Source organism: Cupressus sempervirens, chromosome 1 (assembly GCF_028749045.1).
Source record: "Cupressus sempervirens isolate cs-2001-9-10 chromosome 1, ASM2874904v1, whole genome shotgun sequence".
Taxonomy (NCBI): Eukaryota; Viridiplantae; Streptophyta; class Pinopsida; order Cupressales; family Cupressaceae; genus Cupressus; species Cupressus sempervirens.
Window position 1 is genome coordinate 598,097,253 of NC_143118.1, and position 22,747 is coordinate 598,119,999.

Sequence of the window (22,747 nt, forward strand, 5' to 3'; positions counted from 1 at the left end):
CCACCTCAATTAGAGAATAGGGTCAATTATGGCCAAGAGGAGACAAGTAGTGTGAAATCTCTTGAGGTGAATATAGATTTAGAGAGTGGATAAAACTTAATATTTAGAAGGATATTGACCAAGGAACCTATGAAAGAAGGGCCTAAGAAGAGAAGAGCATTGTTTAGAATAAAGTGTAATATTCTTGGAAAATTTTGCAAGGTAATCATAGACTCAGGGTCTATTGACAACATAATTTATGAGGATGCATTTAACAAATTTTTTTTGGAAAATAGCCCTCATACTTACCCCTATAGGGTTACTTGGTTGAAGAAGGGGAAAAATGTGTTGGTGAATGAACAATATCGGGTTGAGTTCACTATAGGGGATATCCTATCCATGGATGCATGTCACTTTCTATTGGGTAGACCAAGATAGTTTGATAGAAAAACCATGCATAATGGGGAAAGGGACTCCTGCTCTATATTGGGTTGAGTTCAATATAGGGAGGTATAAGAATAAGATTTTATGTGATGTCTTATACATGGATGCCTACCACTTTCTATTCAGCAGACCATGATAGTTTGATAGATAATCTATGCATAATGGGGAGAGGAACTCCTACTCTTTCAAGAAGGACATCGTTGATGAAGAGAAGATTGGTAAATGGAAAGAAGTTCTTGAAGGATGCCAAGGAGGATAGTGAAATGAGATTTTCCATAGTAGTACAACCTAAGGAGGAGACTAAACCAAAAATAGATCCTTTACCTGTAGAAGTAAAAAATAATTCTTGAGCAATTTATAGATATAGTAAGAGATGAAATTCTTACAACCCTACCCCCTAAAGGGGAAATTGATCATAAGATTGACTTCATACCAGGGACATCTCTACACAATAAAGAAACATATAAGATGGCACCATATTAGAGAAAGGATATAGTAAGGCAAGTACAAGAATTTCTTGATCAAGGATTGATAGGGAAGAGCATTAGACCATGTGTGGTCCTAGTTTTTTTGGCACTCAAAAAGGGAGATAAGTGGAGACTATGCACTGATTCTATGGAAATCAATAGGATAACAATAAGATATAGGTTTCCTACTCCTAGAATAGAGAATCTCATGGATTTTCTTGGAGGGGCTAGGTACTTCACCAAAATAGATTTAAAAAGTGGATACCACCAATTTAGGATAAAGGAAGGGGATGAATGAAAGACAACCTTTGAATCCATAGAGGGTTTGTACGAATGGCTAGTAATTCCATTTGGCCTTAGAAATGCTCCTAGAATACTCATGAGATTGATGAATGAAGTTCTTAAGGATTACATAGGCATATTTGTGTTAGTATATCTTGATGATATACCCATCTTTGGCAAAACCTAAGGAGAGTACTTACAACATTTATAAATTGTGTTAAGTAGGTTACATGAGGAGAAGTTAGCCATTAACTTGGAGAAATGTGAGTTTATGAAGCACGAGTTGGTATACCTTGGGTTTGTGGTTTCATAAGGTTGTTTGAAGATGGATCCCAGTAAGGTTGAATCCATATTAAGTTGGCCTAGTCCAAGAATAGAAACATAGATAAGGAGCTTTCATGGTTTAGCTCAATTTTATAGGAAATTTATAAGAGAATTTAGTGAAATACATGATCATGTTCTAGATACCATAAAGGATGGTCTGAATTTGTTTTTTTAAAATGGACCAAGGAAGCTAATAAGGGGTTTGAGATGTTGAAAAAGAAGGGAGCCACTCAACCCATCTTACTCTTTCCTAGTTTTGAAAAATTGTTTACTTAGAGTGTGATGAAAGTAATGTAGTAGTTGGCACAATCATTAGTCAAGAAGGTAGACCAGTAGCCTTCTATAGTGAGAAGTGAAATGAAGACAAGAAGAGATATTCATCCTATGACCTAGAGCTCCATGCCCTAGCCCAAGCCCTAGAAAATGGAGACACTACTTACTAACTAAGGAGTTTGGTGTTTTCACTGAAAATTAGGCCTTGAGTTTTATCAACAACTAATATAAGCTATGTCACATACATATTAAGTGGATGGAATACTTGTAGGCTTATACTTTCACATAAAGCATAAGAAAGGTAAAAAAAATAAGGTGGTTGATGCACTAAGTAGGAGATTGTTGACAATTCAAGAGGTACAGTTGCAAAGCATTAGGGTGGAAAATTTCAAGGAACTATATCAAAATGATGAAGACTTCTCAAAGGTTTATAAGCTATGTGTTGAATTCAACAATCACTTTCATAGTCAGATTGCAAAATATAACTTGAAAATTGGATTGTTGTTTAAGGGGGGACAATTGTGTCTACGAAAGGGGTCTATGAGAGAGAATTTAATACAAGAAAAAAAATTGGAAGTCTTAACGGTCATTTTGGCCTTCAATAAATATTAGAGTTAGTGAAAAGGCTCTCCTTATAGTCTAAAATTCAAAGAGATGTGAGAAAGTATGTGTTGGGGTGTGTAATTTGCCAAAAGCAAAAGGGAGCTTCTATAAATGTTGGCTTATATTAATCACTTCCTATTCCCAATAGGCTATGGGTGTGTATTAGCATGGATTTCATTATTGGTTTACCAAGAACTACCAATGGTTTGGGTAGTATATTTGTGGTTGTTGATATTTTTAGCAAGATGAGTCATTTCATTCCATGCAAGACTACTCATGATATCAATCATAAAACCTATATATGTTGGAAATATAAGGTAGGAAAGGTTACTGAGAGGGGAGGGGTGAATCAAGAACCAATAAAACTTTATCTTACTTCACCAATTAATCCTTCATATAATATTCTGATCTAATTGCATGCATGAAATAATGAAAAAAAATAAACATTCATAACACTTTGACACAAGATATGGTGACCAAAAAATCTTCCAATTAGAAAGTAAAACTGGGGTGGGGATGATACCCACAAGCTTTAGTACTGCAATATAAAGTTAAACTATTAAGGCTTACAATTGACCACTTTTGGTGATCTTCTCTATTAGGATCAATAAAGACTATGAGGTCCACCTTGTTAAAGGATTTACAAACATACAATGAAGTATGCACTCAGTTAAGAGATTTAGCAAAGACTGTTACATCTACCTTGTTAATGGATTTGAATGATGCACCTATTAGGATGAACCAGTGGCTAATCTCTGACTTTGATTTGCTAGTTGTGATTCCTTATATTGTAATGATCAATTAACTATGATAGATAAATCTCTGTTGTCCCTTATACTACTTGTAGCCTTCTTTAATTCACACTTCTTCTCATCATATACTCTTCACATACATATATATGGATATGATAAAATTCATTACATATATACCAATCTAAATCATAACTTACTAAAGTTAGCTACAATACCAATTTCATCACAATTCACAAAGTCGGCCCAATTAGTGCAACTTAGGTTCTAAAGACAAACTTGGTGATGTTCTGATACATGACAAACAAAGTCAACTCTTGGAAATATTTTCCACTTAGTTAAACTAGAAGCTCGGTCCATACTAATCACTTCCAAGTAGCTTGAACTTGGTCAACACTGTGTGAGTTGGTGAACACTGAGAAACTCGGTAGTTGCTAGATCACTCAGTTGACACTACATGACTCAATCAACACTAGATCCACTTTGTTAACCTTGTAGCTTGGTAGACATTGTTGGACTTGGTTAACACTACAAAGCTTGGCTAACACTATGATCTTCTTTACTTCCACTGAATATCTTGGTAGCCTCTGCTATGCTAAGTTTGCACTAAACTTTGTCTCTGAAGCTTGGTAAACACTATGTATCTCAATAAACACTAAAAATTGACTTAGATGCTCGATAGACACTGTATTCTGACTACTTGGCTTGGGAGAAATTGAATCATTTGGTTAACAGTACAAACTAACTGATAAGCTCATTGGCAACTATAGAGTTTGATAGCAATGTAACCATTTGACTAAGTGTTGAGTCACTCATAGAAAAATTGACCTTTATGTCAACAATCTCCCCCTTTGGCATTAGTGACAAAAACAATTATCAAACCAAAAAATCTATACTTGAAAACTATAAGTCAAAACTTCCTTTTCCATCATTCAGTGTGTTTAATTGGTTTTGACTTCCATTTACTGTGGCTTGGTAACATACTCTGTTTTTCTAATTTTTCAAAATTGCTTTTGTAAATATATTTTTCTTCTTATCCATACTACTATACTACTCCCCCATACATATATCCCTTATATATACATACAAATGGAGTATATTATACATCTTCTCCTTTACAATATCTTTTACCTCTTTACATATTACTACATATATACTTCTCCCTCTTTTTGACATAAATGCCAAAGGTGTATAATATCTATATGATAATACCAAAATGTGACAAGAATTTAGAATGTACCTTCAAAATAGGTACCATTTTCTTGTCCCAATTGTCTTGTAATACCTTTCTTGCATTCAATGCAATCTGAACTTCTACTGATAATTCCATCATGTGATCAACTATGGAGAAGTTGTTATCATGGATGAGTGTCTTTTCATGAGAAATGTGTTTCTACAATGCATCCATGTTTGGAAGAATCATGCCTTGGATTTTTGCAAGTGTGGCCCTGATCTTGTCTTCTTCCTTCAATAATTCTACCTACATATTTGTCAAATAACTGATCTTTGAATAATGTGCAAAACTATGACTTGGGTCAAGTGATAGCTAGTATGCACTTTCCTTCATGTCTTCATCTATCTTGGACAATTTCTCCTTGATTTCCTTTGTAAAGATAGATGTGTCACTTATTTTGACAAATAGAGAAAAAAAAATTACTAATATAGGTTTCCAGTGAATCAATAATAGTAGCTAACTCTACTTGATCTATTGCAATTCTCTGTGCAACTAGTTTGAATACTTTGTTCTCAAAATTTCTTTCAGCTCTTTGAAGTAGCTTCTCATGTCCATTCAAGTCTTCATTTAATTTGTGGACAATTTCTACTAACTAATCAAGAATAGGTTGAGTACTATCAACCTCACTACTCAGAGCATCAACAAATATGCTCTTTATGTCTTCAAAAACTTGATTTTATTTCTTCTTCTCTTCTCTTAGCTTTTGCTTCTTAGCTCTCTTCTTTAGTAATTCACCCATGGTGTCCATTTGATCAGGGTTGAGGGTAGAGCTATCCCAATTTGGAATAACTACATCCTCATCCAGATTAATAGCTTCTGCTTCTTTTCCCTTTCCTTTTGAATGGTGGAAACATTTTTTTTCCCTTATCTAGGACTTCCGTACTTAGTTGAGACTGGTTCTCAACTGTCATTTTACTACCTATGGATAGACTTGGAATAGAGAAAAGAAAATTATGGACTAGAAATAGATGTTGAAATGACACTAACAACAAGAATACCTTGTTGCTATTGGGTCAAGCCTAATGATGGAGGACCTTGTTGCTCAATAGATAAAGTGTTGGGAAATTAAGTTAATGTAACATTTAGCTAAATAGATTCAAAGCTTGGTTGGGCGCTTGGTATAGCAGTGATATCTACAACCAACTTGGTAGAAGCTATCTCTGAGCCAAATTGTGCTAAGGTTGTGCTTGGAGAGTGAGGAAATGAGGCTATGACTTCTACTACAATTTTCTTTGCATCATTTTCCTAAATGCTTTGAATCTCTAGAAGACTTCCTCTAGTAACTTCCTATTCTTCCTCCTCATCATCCAAATTGACATCATCTAGTTCATCATCCTTTATTTTTATATTTTCTTCATCTTTATCATCCTTGTCATCAACGTGTACAAAAAAGTCACTAGGTTGATGCAACTTATAGATGTTCTTCCATGTAGTTGTAGCTGCCTTCACCACATATTCAATATCCTTAAGTAGTATCATACATCTGTTTAACTTGAGAGTGAACTTCTTCTCATTTTTCTTCAAGGATTCTTTTACCTTCTACTTATTGAGATTAGGCATGAGTTTCTTCAAGATTTGCTCAAGGATGTCAGTGGCAGTCTTCTTTGCATTTTCTCATCTAGGATTTATTGCTTGCATATGTTCATTACGTATTTGTTGCACAAGCTCATCTGGTAAATACTTCTATTTACCTAGCTTCATCATGACAACATCCTCAATCTTCCTTTTCTCTTCCTCATTCCTTGTCTCATACTTGAGAAATTTGAAATTTTCTATGCTAGCTCCTTCTTCCATCTTCTTTAATCTTTCTTGAAGTGTAGATGCATATCTCTTGAAGATTATTTTCTCAGCTTCATCTTCACCTAACTTCAATTTCTTCCTAGAATTGGCTTCCCTCTTTGTGAATACAATAGTGGATGACTTAGAAAATCTGGTTATGATAACCTTACATTTCTTCTTGAGAGGCTCTTCTTCCTCAGATTTGGCTTCTTCTTCTTCTTCTTCATCCTCTTCATCATCATCTTTTCGCTTGGCAAGCATTAGAGAACTTTCTTGCTTAGTGCCTTTTAGTAGCTTCTCTACTATTTTCCTTCCTTTATTCACTGCTTGAGGTAGCTTGATCCCAATCTCAATTCCACTCTTTGCCTCATCGTATGTTCCAAAATAGGTGGCTCTAAGATCCATAGGCTCATTTAGTAGAGCATCTATAATATCCTTAGTGTCATCAATGTTAACCTCATACTCTAGAGGCTTAACCCATGCCACTCTAGGTCTAACTACTTGAATATATACTTTGTCATAGTCCACCATGAAACATATATCATTCTTGTAATCTTCTACAAGTTTCTTGAGAATTCTAAATCTATTATGCATCTTCTCTTTGAATGATTCAAAATAGTTATCCATGATGCTATCAAAATTTTCACCTATTTTTTCTATATACTCATTTACTTGATATAAAACAAGAACACATTTCCTCCTTACTACTGTACCTTTAGAAGGGAAAAATTTATGAAAAAATAAGAATAAACATGTCAAAAGAGATTCAAACTTACATGGATTATTCTTTGATCCTCTGATGCTCTCCATGTTCTTGTTCAATTGGTTCAATAGTAACTCGGCAAGGTCGAAGGATAGGTTATTCTTCACAACCTTGTATTCAAGATCAACAACTTCACATGACACACTGTTTAACCAACTAGAGCTATAAATCTTGTGCAATTACATGAATGTAAAACTTTAGCTCCATGTCTGTTACTCCATTAAGATTCATTCCTCTTCCATCCCACTTGGCAAGAGTCTACTTTTCCAATTTGACCCGACCTAGGGTTTTGGTTGTTTTAGCTTTGTTAAGCATTGGATGCCCAGTGATTCTTTGAATCATTTTATTTGTAATCTTAATGGGTTGGTCCAACCATAGCTACCCATTGTGTACACGACTTAGAATATATCTAATCCATTTGACCTAAAAGTCTCTTGGCATATGAGGGATAAGCGTCAAGCCCTTGATTTCTAAATGCTGATGTTCAAGCTTTAATACACCATCCACACATAATTACTTGAATGCCTCATTCATCTCTAGGGTTCCAAGTTCTTGAATAGAATAATGGTAAAAGGAACAAATGTCATGCATGAGTAATACCTTAGGCATAATTTGAGACTGTCCACCAGCTGGGTTGAGCACCTCTACAATTATTGGACTCAACTTGAAATTAGGTGCCTTACAGTTGACTCCACAAACCAACATTTCAAAAAAAATTCTTCACTTTCTTCTTGAAGATGCCATTCTCAATAAGGTTTTTGAAAAATTTGAGAATTATTCAACAACAACTACTCAAATCGCTTAGGGGCTCTAAAATCGCTCTTCACAAATAGCTCTGGAAATTCACAATGAAACAATGCCTTTTATTTCTTCCTTAAAATGAACTTCCTCTATTAAATCACCATTAATGGTTCATACTTCATACTCACTCGATGAAAGCCTATCCTGCACTTAGATTATTCTTTAATACTTAACAGACATCTATAGCTTAGTAGAGTCACCATCACGTGGTATGGACTACCAATTTGTTAGTCTGCAACAATATGTAACTAGACCTTGCTTGATAAGGTCTTCTATTTTTCATCATACTTACTGATCCATGTACATCTTGAGTGCTAATGTGGATCTTTCTTCTTGCTGGTTGGAATTGATATTGGATTATTTCTTTTGAATCATAGTTCCAGTGATCTCCATAAGGAACTATGTTGAAATGATTGAACCACCCAACTCATTGACTTGGTCATCATTCACTTCATTATCTTGTTTTGCATTCTCTAGAGATTTTGGTACCCATTTTTGCCTCATTTTCATTCTAATATTGTCAGCTTTGGCTTTCTTTTCATCTTCAATTCTACCTATGTTCACATAGTTCTTGGCAATATGTTCAAGTTCTAGACAAATAAAACATCTCTTAGTAGTATCTCTTTTCCTCATGTGACGTTTCACACAATTTTCTCCAATGTTCCCAAATTCACCACAATAGTGACATCTACACCATGTATTGTAATCTCATCAAAATATTTCATTCATATTTTGTTCTACTAGGTTCCACTACTTGGTTTTGCACTCTAAAGATTTGTGTCCTTATTTCTTGCTCTTGCAATTGTGACATTTACCTTCAAACTTAAGTTTCTCTTTATGTTCAATTGCTCTATGACCATGCTTATTGCAATTGTAACACTTTCCATTGATTTTTTCTTTACCATTTCTCCAACATTTATTTGATGTATGACCTATCTTACCACAATTATTGCAAGTAGACCTTTTACTCTTTTGAGCTCCTTTCTGAGATGGTTGACCTTCTTTTGTATATCCTATTCTAGCTTTTCCTTTGTTTCTGTATTCACTTTGTTCATTTAATTGACTCATGCTTTCTTGAGATTTCATCATTCTTTCATAGGCTTACTTTTCAATGTTGAGATCATTCTTTAGTTTTTCATTCTCTAATCTTAGATTCATAAGCTCTTCATTTGCATTAGTGAGTTGATCAATGAAGTCTATTTGTTGAAGGGATAGTTGCTGGATTTCATTATTCTTTTCTTCCATGACTTCATATAGTTTGACTAATTGGATTTCTTGTTCTCTTTTCAGCTTTTTGACTTCTTCTTGAAGATTAGAATTCTTTTCTAATAGGTCTTTGATTGCTTCATTAGCTTCATTTGAATTTCTTTTTGGATATATGTCTTCAATTCTTTCTTTAGTGTAGAGATTGTCATTCATTTGTACTACATTATCTTTCCTTCTTTTCAATGATTGAGAGAGTTTCTCCTTTGCTTTCTTGAGTTGTCCAATAGCCAATTTAAGATCCAACTTTTCATTGTCAATAGCCTTATCTATTCTATATACCTCCAATGCCTCTGATCTTTTCTAAAGCTATTAAACTTCTTATGTGAGAACCAAATTTCTCTAATACCAATTATTGGAAATATAAGGTAGGAAAGGTTACTAAGAGGGGAGGGGTGAATCAAGAACCAATAAAACTTTATCTTACTTCGCCAATTAATCCTTCATATAATATTCTGATCTAATTGCATGCATGAAAAAATGAAAGCAAGTAAACATTCATAATGCTTTGACACAAGATATGGTGACCCGAAATCCTTCCAATTAGAAAGTAAAATTGGGGTGGGGATGGTACCCACAAGCTTTAGTACTGTAGTATAAAGTTAACCTATTAAGGCTTACAATTGACCACTTTTGGTGATCTTTCCTATTAGAAGCAATAAGGATAGTGAGGTCCACCTTGTAAAGATTTACAAACATATAATGAAGTATGCACTCGGTTAAGAGATTTAGCAAAGACTATTAAGTTTACCCTATTAAAGGATTTGATTGATGCACCTGTTAGGATGAACTAATGGCTGATCTTTGGTCTACAAATCTGATTTTCTTGTTGAGATTCCTTGTAATGTAATAATCTCCTAACTGTGATAGATATATATCTATTATCCCTTATACTGCTTGTAGCCTTCTTTAATTTGCACTTCTTCTCATCATATACTCTTCACATACATATATATGAATATGAAAAAATGCATTACATATATACAACCCAAATCTTAACTTACTGAAGTCAGCTACAATACCAATTTCATCATAATTCACAAAGTTGGCCCAATTGCTGTAACTTGGGTTATAAAGACAAACTCGATGATATTTTGATATACAGAAAACACTATCAATTCTCAAAAATCTTTGGCACTTGGTTGAACTAGAAGCTTGGTCCATACTAATCACTTCTAAGTAGCTTGAACTCAGTCAACATGTGTGACTTGATGAACACTAAGAAACTCTGTAGCTGTTGGATCACTTAGTTGACATTGCATGACTCGATCAATACTAGATCCACTTTGCTAACCTTATGAGCTTGAAAGACACTATCGGACTTGGTTAACACTATAGAGCTTGGTTAACACTATGATCTTCTTTATTTCCACTGAATATCTCAGTAGCCTCTACTACACTTGGTTTGCACTAAACTTTATCTTTGAATCTTGATAAACACTATTTAGCTTAGAAAATACTGCAAATTGAGTTAGGTGCTTGATAAACACTTAATTTTGACTACTTGGCTCCAGAGAAAATGAATCATTTGGTTAATATTGCAAACTAACTAATAAGAATGATAGCAATTGTAGAGTTTGATAGAAATGCAACCATTTGACTAAGTGTTGAGTCACTAATAGACAAATTTACCTTTATGTTAAAAATCTATTCTTCAAGGAGGTCATTAGATTCCATGATTTTCCATTAGGATATATATCTGATAGAGATGATAAGTTCACAGGTCATTTTTGGAAAGCATTTTCAAAGAAGCTTGGAGCTAACTTTTTATTTGGTTCAACCTATTACCCATAGACTAATGGAAAAACCAAGGTCATTAATAGGGTCTTAGGTAACCACTTAAGGTTTTTGACAAAAGAATATGATTAGATGTGGGATTAGGTAATACCCCAAGATGAATTTTGTTATAGTGTTAATAGGACAGTTGGAAAGAATCCATTTGAAATAGTTTATGTTGATCCCTAAGTCATGTTATCTATTACTGTCTAACACTTAGTCGTTCACAAGGTAGGGTTGGTCAGTCATCATTATGACCAAGCCATCCTATATAGGGTGAGCTATATATTAAAGAATTTTATAGATTTCAAGTTATGTGTTGTGTAAAATTATTTGTCAAGCAAGCTAGTGGTTGCTAAGTACTCTAGTGATTACTAATTTTTTCAAGGAAAATAGTTGAAGATGAGTGTTATAAAGGCTAAGTAATCTAGTATATGCTGATCATACTTAAATTGAGTGACAACAAGATGAAATAGTTTATGTCAAGCATTGGTATGGTATAATTGTTGTGAGAGATAGTTTTGCATGTTTGTTTTGAATAGAAAAAACTTTAAGGTAAACCATTTTTATCAAGATGGAATTTTGTTTTATGAAATAAGGAGGTAACAAAGGAGCTAATTACACATCCAATAGAGGATCATTAATTCCTATGTGAGGTAATCCACCATTCAAAACATTGCAAAGACTAATCAATAAAAGAAATTAATCTAGATTGTTGATTGGGATCTAGAAGGTTCACCCAAACATATATTTAATGAGGGTCTAATACCTAGTTGGCATATGCAAGTGTATATGGAATATATGTGATTAAGAATTTGGTTGCATGAAAAGCTTTGGAGGTGAATCAGATAGAACTAATTGAGTAGTGTAGAGAGTAATATTATGTATAGATAAAGAAGATCAATCATAATAAGGTGATATTATATTGCATAAAGCTGGTGCAATATCAACATTATAGTGCATACCAAAGTATTAGGTACTAAACATTCTAACAGGTATTTCAGGGTTTAAATCTCTTAACAGAGTAGCTTTAATAGGATTTTGTGAATCTCCTAACATAATACTTAGTTGTGATGTAAAATACTTTAATCAAGGTAGGAATTAATAGTCTTGTAAGCCTTTCAAAGGGAAGATCCCTCTCAACGTATATCATCAAAAGTGATCAAACAGTGTAGCCTCCACAACTACACTTTATTACTGTAGTAATTAAGATTTTGTGGGTGTCATCCCCACTACATGATGCAGGAGCATCAAGATTAAATTTTGGTGGAGTTATTATTTTTATGGTTATGGTTGTGTTGGAGACACATTGGGAACCTTTTCTTATGATTTCACAAAGATTGGATGGATTGAGTTGAAGTTTGAGTTGTTTGTACCTTGCTGCTGGAACTATGTTTTTCTGGTTTCTGGGTGCTTATTGCAGGGCATGTAACTAATTTTTCATAATGAATGAGTGGATGAAATTTTCAAGGATTTAATATGGCCTATAATAATATCTCTGGTTAAAGGTGAAAGTTCTAATTCTTTATAAGTTGGGAGATATGTCAATTCTCCTAGAGTATCAATTTTTGTTAGTTTTGCATGATAGTTTTCTATGCTTGATTGTTGGGATGGATGCACACTTATCATTGGTGAATCAGACTTTGTGCACTTAAAAAGTTTTATAGGACCTAAAATAATACCCATAGTTTGAAGCACAAGTTCTAATTCAATCAGATCTAGGAGATGTCACAATTTTTCTTGGGTATTAGTTTCTAGATAGTTAATTGATGTTGGAGGTTGACTTGTGGCTTAGATTGGTATAAGTAGGGGTTGTGGTGAAGTCTTTTAGTCATTTTCTATTATTATTCCATCTTAGAGAAGAGGAGTGAGTTTTTCCTAAGTCTATGGACAAAGCACCGAATGTGAGGCAATTTACAACATGATTATGATGGAGTTGTGAGTGTGTGGATAGAGAACCAAATGTGAGGCAATTTACACTTGGATCTAGGATAAAGTTGGAGTAGAGCTATGGTTGTAGCTAGAAAACAAGGAGAATGCTTAGTGGGCTTCCGAGCACAGGTTTATATTTCCTCGGTGGTTTCTTCCAGATTGCTATTATGTTACAGATCCGGGGTAGCTAGGATTAGCTTTATAAGTTGGGACTTGTGGGATCGTATAGAACTAATTTTTAATTACTATTTGTATTTTTACCTAATTCAAAAGGCCTTACAACCATGCATATTGCATGTAATCAATTATATTTTATGAACAAACTATTGTAATTTGGTATCAGATCTTGCATTGTTGCCTTTTGCTATTGTGTTTCCACTATATGGTTATAAAGATAGGGGCTAGGACATCTCCTTTGGGGATACTCTTTCCCTATACTAAATTAGATGGTATCAGAGTGTAGTTGTTCTTGAGTGTGTAGACAGATCACCAAAGTTGTGGTAGTTTGCCCCCAAACTTAGGTGGAGAAGTAGATCTGATTTGATCTTTGATCTAGTAGTGGATTTTCTTTCTAGAGTCTTAGATCTCTTGTTTGTGAGGTGGTAGATCATGGTTTTGACTTGCAATTGTAGAGGGCTTACAGATGGATTGATGGATGGAAAGATGGAAGACTGATCTTGTTGAAGCATGATCGTAGAGAGTTTGTAGATTGCAGATCTATGGTCCTCGACTTATGATTTGATTCCTGATCATTCATGTGAGGTGGCAGGTTGTGATCTAACTTACAAAAAATTCACCTTTGTCACAAGGAGCATAGGAAGGATCTTTTGTATAGGGTTTATGAAGATCTTGGGAGATGGCTCTAAGAGGATTGGACCTTGAGATGATTGCAAATTTTTGTTATGTGTTGGAGAGGAGGTTTTCTAAGATGTCTGCTTAGTTTGAAGCTAGTTTGGCTGATCAAAATAAGAAGGAGGTTGCTTAGTTTGAAACCAGTTTGTTTGATCGAGATAAGGATAGGATGAGGAAGACATTCTGTAGATTTTTTTGGAGCTAGAGTCTACCAATCTGGAAGAGATTTGTTTGGCCAATTAAGAGACTTGTTTGTAAGAGAAGATGTCATGACAAGGTCAAGGTGGAAGAGGTTGGTTTTGTTGATCAGTTTATGGAGTTTAATGGAACCTATAGAGTAGCTGGAGATTGTTGCTAAAGATATTCCTAACCTTTTTGATGCTGAGATAGACATTGCTTTTCATGATTAGTCGGTTGGATCTAACATGGAAATTATAGAGCACTTGGTCATGGATGACCTAGTTGCTGTTGATGATGAGTTGTGTGTTGTAGAGCATCTTGTTGTGAGTAATGAGATCATTGGTGTTGGGAGTTTGGCATATGTTTCTTAGGAGTTACATACTATTGCTGATATAGAGTTTGTTGTTGCTGGTGTGGATTCACTAGTTGCTGACGTGGATGGGGGTTTGCTATTGAAGCATTGTGTTCAATTTGTTCTTGGGTGTGAGCATGTTGATTGGGTTGGTGATATGTATTTGATTCTGATGTTTTAGTGAATGAAGCATAGATGGTGGATTTTAATATTTTTTTTATTGACTTTGATGAAGTGGAAGCCTTTGGTAAAGATGAAGTTGGTTACAAATCTTTCTTTGGGCATCAAAGTATGGGACATACTTTTCTATTTACCTAAGGAGTCTAATGCAGGAGCATCAAGATTGAATTTTGTTTGGTGGAGTTATGATTTTCATGGTTAGGAATATTTTGGAGATAAATTGGGGAACCTTTCCTCATGATTTCATAGAGATTGGATGGATTGAGTTGAAGTTTGAGTTGTTTGTACCTTGCTGCTTGAATTGTGTTTTTCTAGTTTCTGGGTACTTATTGCAGGGCATGTAACTAAATTTTCATAATTAATGAGAGGATTTTATTTTCAAGGGCTGAAGAGGGCCTAGATTACTATCTTTTGTTAAAGGAACACATTCAATTTCTTTATAAGTTGGGAGATATGGAAATTTTACCAAAGTATTGATTTCTGGTAGTTTTCTGCGATAGTTTTCTATGCTTGGATTTCAGGATGGATGCACACTTATCCATGGTGAATCAACCTTTTCAAAATTAAGGGGTTATAGAGGACCTAAAATACTACCCATAATTCAAAGTACAAGTTCTAATTCAATCAAAACTAGGAGATATCATGATTTTTCTTGGGTATCAATTTTTGGACAATTAATTTATGTTGGAGGCTGACTTGGGGATCTTCAAGTATTTAATGTTAGTTTTTGGCATTCTGGGCCAACTTGTGGCTTATATTGGTATAATTAGGGGTTTTGGTGAAGTTTATTAGTTATTTTTTATTATTCATCCATTTAGAGAAGAGGAGGTGGAGAGGAGCAAGTTTTTCCTGAGTCTATAGATAGAGCATCGAATGTGAGGTAGTTTACAATAATATTATGATGGAGTTGTGAGTGTGTGGAAAAAACACTAAATGTGAGGTATTTTACACTTGGATGTTGGATAAATTTGGAGTAGAGCTAGGCCTATGGCTGGAAAACATGGAGATTGCTTGGTTGGCTTGCGAGCACAAGTTTAGATTTCCTTCCTGGTTTCTTCCAAATTGCTATTATGTTACAGATTTGGGCTAGCTAGGATTGGTTTTGTAAGCTAGATCTTGTGGGATCTTGTAGAACTAATTTTGTAATTTCTATTCGTATTTTCTCCTAATCCAAAGGCCTTACAACCAGGAATATTGCATGTAATCAATTAAATTTTATAAACAAATTATTGTAATTTGATATTAGATCTTGCATTATTGCTTCTTGTTGTTGTGTTTCCACTATGTAGTTATATAGCTAGGGGCTAGGACATCTCCTTTGGGGGTACTCCTACCTTGCACTACATCAAAAAATATAAAAGCATAGTTGTTCCTTAGTGTGTAGGTAGATCACTCAAGTTGTGGCAGTTTGCGCTAGGACTTGGGTGGAGAAGTAAATCTAATTTGATCTTTGATCTAGTTGTGGATTTTCTTTCTAGAGTCCTAGATCTGTTGGTTGTGAAGTGCTAGATCATGGTTCTAACTTGTAATTTTAGAGGGCTTGTAGATGGATCGATGGATGCAAATATGGAAGACTGATCTTGTTGAGGCATGACCATAGAGAGTTTGTAGATTATAGATTTGTGGTCTTGAACTTGTGATTTGGTCCCTAATTGTTCATGCAAGGTGGCAGGTTGTGATCTGACTTGCAAACAATTTAGCTTGGTCACAAGGAGCATAGGAAGGATTTTTTGTAGAGGGTTTACAAAGATCTTGGGAGATGGCTCTAAGAGGATTGGACCTTGAGATGATTGCAAATCTCCATGATGTGTTGGAGAGGCAGTTTTCTGAGATGTCTGCTCAGTTTGAAGCTAATTTGGCTAATCAAAATAAGGAGGTTACTTAGTTTGAAACCAATTTGTCTGATCAAGATAAGGATAGGATGAGGAAGGCATTCCATAGATGTTTTTGGAGTTGGAGTCTATTGATCCAAAAGAGAGTTGTTTGGCCAATTAGGAGACTTGTTCATGAGAGAAGATGGCATGACAAGGTCAAGGTGGAAGAGGTTGGTTTTGTTGATCAATTTATGGAGTCTAATATAGAACCTATAGAGAAGCTAGAGATTATTGCTGAAGATATTCCTAACCTTTTTGATGCTGAGATAGACATTGGCTTTCATGATCAGTCAGTTGGATTTGACATGGAAATTGTAGAGCACTTGGTCATGGATGATCTGGTCACTATTGGTAATGAGTTGTGTGTTGCAGAGCATCTTATTTGAGCAATGAGATTGCTAGTGTTGAGAGTTTGGCATATGTTGCTGAGGAGTTACATATGTTGCTGATCTGGAGTTTGTTGCTACTAATGTGGATTCACTAGTTGCTGATGTGGATGAGGGTTTGTTGTTGAAGCATTGTGTTTGGTTTGTTGTTGGAAGTGAGCATGCTAATTGGGTTGGTGATATGTATTTGATTATGATGTTTTAGTGGATGAAGAATAGATGGTGTATTTTAATATTTTTTCTATTGACTTTGATGAAGTGGAAGCCTTTGATAAAGATGAAGTTGGTTGTAGATCTTTCAATGGGCATCAAAGTATGGGACATACTTTTCTATTTACCTAGGGAGTTTGATGCAAGAGAATTGAGATTGGATTTTGGTGGGGTTATACTTTTCATGGTTAGGCATGTGTTAGAGAAAAATTGGGGAACCTTTCCCCATGATTGCATAGAGATTGGATGAATTGAGTTGAAGTTTGAGCAGTTTGTACCTTGTTGCTTGAACTGTGTTTTTCTAGTTTCTAGGTGCCTGTTGTAGGGAATGTAACTAATTTTTCATAATGAATGAGAGGATGGTGTTTTCATGGATTGAAGAGGGCCTAGATTACTATCTCTGGTTAAAGGTGCAAGTTCTATGGAGATATAGCAATTCTTCCTGAGTATCGATTTCTAGTAGTTTTGCACAATAGTTTTATGTGCTTGATTTTTGGGATAGATACACACTTATCCTTGGTGACATAGCCTTTGTACACTTAAGGGGTTGTAGAGGACCTAAAATAATACCCATAGTTTGGAGTGTGAGTTCTAATTCAATTAGAGCTAGGAGATATCATAATTTTTCTCAGGTGTCAATTTCTAGACAATTAATTAATGTTGGAGGCCAACTTGTGGCTCTTCAAGTATTTAATGTTAGTTTTTTTCATTTTGGGCTGACTTGTGGCTTATATTGGTGTAAGTAGGGGTTTTGGTGAAGTATTTTAGTCAATTTTTATTATTCATCCATCTTAGAGGAAAGGAGGTGGAGAGGAGCGAGTTTTTCCTGAGTTTGTGGATAGAGTGCCAAATTTGAGGCAGTTTACAATAGGATTATGACAGAGTTGTGAGTGTGTGGATAGAGTGCCAAATGTGAGGTAGTTTAAAATTGGATCTTGGATAAAGTTGGAGTAGAGCTAGGGATGTAATTGGAAAATAAGGAGATTTCTTGGTGGGATTGTTGTTAAGTTACAAATCTCAGCAAGCTGGGATTGGTTTTATAAGTTGGATATTGTGGTATCTTGTAGAACTAATTTTGTAATTTCTATTTGTATTTGGCCCTAACCTGGAAGGCCTTACAACCAGGCATATTGCATGTAATCAGTTATATTTTATGAATGAGCTATTGTAATTTAGTATCAAATCTTGCATTGTTGCTTCTTACTATTGTGTTCAGTTGTGTGGTTATATAGTTGGGGGCTAGGACATATCCTTTGGGGATACTCCTACCCTATGTTGCATGAGATAGTATTAGAGCATAGTTGTTCCTGAGTGTATAGACAGATTGCCAAAGTTGTGGTAGTTTGCACCAAGACTTGGGTGAAGTAGATCTAATTTGATCTTGATCTAGTGATGGATTTTCTTTCTAGAGTCCTAGATCTCTTGGTTGCAAGGTGGTAGATTATGGTTCTAACTTGCAATTATAGAGGGTTTGTAGATGGATCAATGGATGTAAATATGGAAGACTAATATTGTTGAGGCATGATCCTAGAGAGTTTGTAGATTGCTAATTCATGGCCTTGGACTTGTGATTTGGTTCCTGATTGTTCATGCATGGTGGCAGGTTACAACCTGGCTTCCAAAAAATTTATCTTTATCAAAAGGAGTGTAGGAAGGATTTTTTTACAAAGGGTTTATGAAGATCTTGGGAGATTTCTCTAAGAGGATTGGACCCTGAGATGATTGCAAATCTCTATGATATGTTAGAGAGGAGGTTTTCTAAGATGTCTGCTCAGTTCAAAGCTAGTTTGCTTGATTGAAATAAGGAGGTTTCTTAGTTTGATACTAGTTCATCTAAACAAGATAAGGAAAGGATGAGGAAGGCATTCCATAGATTTTTTTTGGAGCTGAAGTCTATCAATCTGGAAGAGATTTGTTTGGCTAGTTAAGAGACTTGTTCGTGAGAGAAGATGACATGACAAGGTCAAGGTGGAAGAAGTTGGTTTTGTTGATCAGTTTGTGGAGTCTGATATAGAACCTACAGAGTAGCTGGAGATTGTTACTGAAGATATTCTTAACCTTATTGATGCTGAGATAGAGATTGGTTTTCATGATCAGTCAGTTGAATCTGACATGGAAATTGCAGAGCACTTAGTCATGGATGATCCAGCTATTGTGGGTGATGAGTTGTGTTCTACAAAGCATCTTGTTGTAATAAATGAGAATTTTGGTGTTGAGATTTTGGCATATGTTACTGAGGAGTTACATATTGCTTCTGATCGAGAGTTTGTTGCCACTGGTGTGGATTCACTAGTTGCTAATGTGGATGAGGGTTTGCTATTGAAGCATTGTGTTCAGTTTGTTCTTGGGTGTGAGCATGCTAATTGGGTTGGTGATATGTATTTTATTTTTATGTTTTAGAAGATGAAGCATAGATGGTGGATTTTCATATTTTTTCTATTGAATTTGATGAAGTGGAAGCCTTTGGTAAAGATGAAGTTGGTTGCAGATCTTTCTTTGGGCATAAAAGTATGGGACATGCTTTTCTATTTACCTGGGGAGTCTAATGTAGGAGCATTAAGATTAGATTTTGGTGGAATTATTCTTTTCATGGCTAGGGATGTTTTGGAGATACATTGGGGAACCTTTCCTCACAATTTCATAGAGATTGAATGGATTGAGTTGAAGTTTGAGATGTTTGTACCTTGCTGCTGGAACTATGTTTTTTGGTTTTTGGGTTCCTATTGCAGGGCATGTAACTATTTTTTTGTAATGAATGAGAGGAAGTACTTTTTTTTGAGATTGAAGAGGGTCTAGATTAATATCTTTGGTTAAAGGAAAAAGTTCTAATTATTTCTAAGTTTAGAGATATGGCAATTCTCCCAAAGTATCAATTTTTAGCAGTTTTGAACAACAATTTTCTATGCTTGACTTTTAGGATGGATGCACACTTATCCTTGATGAATCAGCCTTTGGGGGTTGTAGAGGACCTAAAATACTACCCAAAGTTCAAGGCATGAGTTTTAATTCAATTGGAGGTAGGAGATATCACAATTTTTCTTTGGTACCAATTTCTAGATAGTTAATTTATGTTGGAGGCTGACTTGTGGCTCTTCAATTATTTAATGTTATTTTTTGGCATTATGGGCCAACTTATGGCTTAGATTGGTATAATTAGGGGTTTTGGTGAAGTATTTTAGTCATTTTTTATTATTCATCCATCTTAGAGAAGAGGAGGTGGAGAGGAGCAAATTTTTCCTGATTCTATGGATAGAGCACTAAATGTGAGGCAATTTACAATAAGATTATGATGGAGTTGTGAGTGTGTGGATAGAGCACCAAACGTGAGGCAGTTTTCACTTGGATCTTAGATAAAGTTGGAGTAGAGATAGGGTTGTGGTTGGAAAACAAGGAGATTTCTTGGTGGGCTTGTGAGCACAAGTTTAGATTTCCCTGGTTGTTTCTTACAGATTGTCGTTATATTATAGATCTAGGGTAGCTGAGATTGGTTTGTAAGTTGGATATTGTAGAACCAATGTTTTAATTACTATTTGTATTTGGCACTAACTTGGAAGGCCTTACAACCAGGTGTATTGCATGTAATCAGTTATATTTTATGAACAAACTATTCTAATTTGGTATCATATCTTGCAACTAGAAGACAAGATGTACCCAACTATACTGAATTACATGGACCTATCACTATAGCAATGTATGCATGTGGAATTTTCTAATGTTGTGACCTCATCCTGCATCTATCAATAGGATCTCGCAAAAGTGAACCTATTGAATCATTATCACTGTTGTCACTATCAGTTTCCACAATGTATGAAGTATGGAGAGGATTAGAGGATAAGCTAGGTGAACTTTCATCAAAGTGAACATTCCTCTCTATGAATATTTCATGAGTCTCAGGGTCCATAAGTCTATACGCCTTAACACTTTCATCATATCCAATGAAAGTATAGCCTTGGTGGTGGTACTTTGCATTCTGTTCAAGATATGTGTGCCCATGCTGGACAACCTAAAACTTTGAAGTGTTTCACAACTAGTTTTCTTCTACACCATGCCTCAAAAGGAGTTATTCCATCTAAGACATTATGAGGAGACCTATTAAGGATGTGATTGGCACTGCTTATAGCTTTGACTTCATATGATGGATCAAGAGATTTAGATTGTATCATATAACTTGTCATTGACTTAAGAGTTTGAATCCTCATTGCTGCAACACTTGTCTTTTGTGCACTAAAAGCTACAGGATTTTGAAGATCAATACCCTCAAGTTCACAAAATTCTCTAAGTCTTGAGTTCACATATCTACTTTCATTGTCCATATGAAGAATCTTGATGGATTTACTTGATTGCTTCTCAACATGACTCTTGAAGGCTAGAAACTTATCAAACACCTCATTCTTGTGATTAAGAAAGTAGACCCATGTGTATCTTGAAAAGACATCAATGAAAGTGAGGAAATAGTAGCCCTTGCTAACTGATTTCACTAAAAAAGGGCCTACTAGAACCATGTGAACAAACTCAAGAACAAATGATGCTCTCCAAGACTTCCCTTTGTCATACTTTTCTTCTAGATGCATATCCATTGAACAAGTTGAACATTCACCCATAGAAAAGTTGATTGTAGGTAGACCTTTGACCATATTTTTTGAGCTAAGTTGATGAAGATAGTGGAAGGCAAGATATCCATACTACTCATGCCATAATTTACTTTATAATTGTGAATGTGTCAACAAGGCATGTGAAGGAGACTTAGGTACAAAGTGGGAGAAACAATAAAGCTATGTGTCATGATTGACTTTCCCACTACAACCAATGAATCATCCTTAAGATTTTGCACCATTATAGAATCAGGAAAGAACTCAACTTTATTACCACCTCCATAGTGAGTGATTTGGTAAATTGAAAGGAGAGTAGTGCGAAGGTTAGGAACATAGAGAACATCTTTGAACTCACCATTTTCCATCTCAGCTTGTGCTTTCCCTTCAACTTCTACTTGTGTATCATTCCCTACAAAGATGTGAGGCACTTTAGAGTACTTCAATAAAGAAAAGTTTCCTTTTTAAGAACCCATATGATATGAGGCACCTGAGTTAAGAATCCATTCCCTTGAAGAACTTGAACTTGCCATAAATTTTTGCCCTTTTCCCTGTAAAGTGGATGGATTTGAATCCTTGGAAGCATTTGGCACATTGATTTTGTTCTTCCTAAGTTTTCCAACCCATCTATTCTCTTAGTCTTGCAATGATGTTCATCATGATTTGATTTCTTTCTAAATGCACAAAATAGTTTATCCTTCTTGTTGGAAGAAGAATTGCCTTGTTGTGAGGAGGAAGATTGTTATATCTCTAATTATGATTTTTGCTTCCTCTGCTTTTTCTTATTGTTGGTAGAAATTTTTTTGCCTTGATTTATTTGGTTCTCATTACTAGCCACCAATGTTGTAGACTTGGATGACTTGAGAATTCCCATATCTATCAACTTGGATTGTTCCAACATCAACATTTCTACAAATGTATCAAATGTAGGCTTAGTGAAGGCACTTCCTATGGTCAACCTATGAGTGTTGTAACTCAAAACAAAGGATGCATACTCTAAAGGTAGCCTCTTCAAGATGTGATGAATCAATCTATCATCCTTCATGTGATTACCACAATCTTTAAGTAGTGCTCTCAATTCATTAGATTTGTTTACATAGTCTTGAATTGTGTGATAATTCTTAGGATCCAGTAGAAGTAGATCATCCTCAATTTGGAATCCCTTTTCCTCATTCACGTTACCATAAAAAACTTCAAGTTTCTCCCAAGCACCATTGGCATCCTTAAAGTTAGAAATGTGGAAGAAGAGATCTATATGAACACAAATCCTAATAATTCCTAAAGCCTGGTTATCTTTAACTTACCAATCAACTTTTGCATCAACATCAATGGGTTTTACAATTTTACCATCAATATATAGATTTAAACCTTTTTCCATTAGTATACTCCATACAATATCTTTCCATGTAGTATAATTGTGTGAAGTTAGAAGTAGAGGTTTAGGTGAACCCATGA